Source organism: Penaeus monodon, chromosome 29, assembly GCF_015228065.2.
Source record: "Penaeus monodon isolate SGIC_2016 chromosome 29, NSTDA_Pmon_1, whole genome shotgun sequence".
Taxonomy (NCBI): Eukaryota; Metazoa; Arthropoda; class Malacostraca; order Decapoda; family Penaeidae; genus Penaeus; species Penaeus monodon.
The window spans coordinates 10,511,951-10,512,200 of NC_051414.1; positions in this window are offsets into that span (position 1 = coordinate 10,511,951).

Consider the following 250-nt stretch of genomic DNA (forward strand, 5'->3'; position numbering starts at 1 on the left):
CCCTTTTCGCCTCATTTTCCCTGAAGAAAGGGTGAACTATCGACCAAACACTTCCCAAAGCAAACGGTTTTCCTTAAGACTTCTGAAAACACTCAAAAACCGAAAGTTTATACTCAAATATGTTGGGTTAATTAAAAATATCTGATGAGGCACTTCCTCTCTTTTTCAGGAAAAAAATAAAATACCACACAGAAACGTTCCACAAAAGAGATAAGCAATGAATATACCTTCTAAATCCCCCTTGCCCACC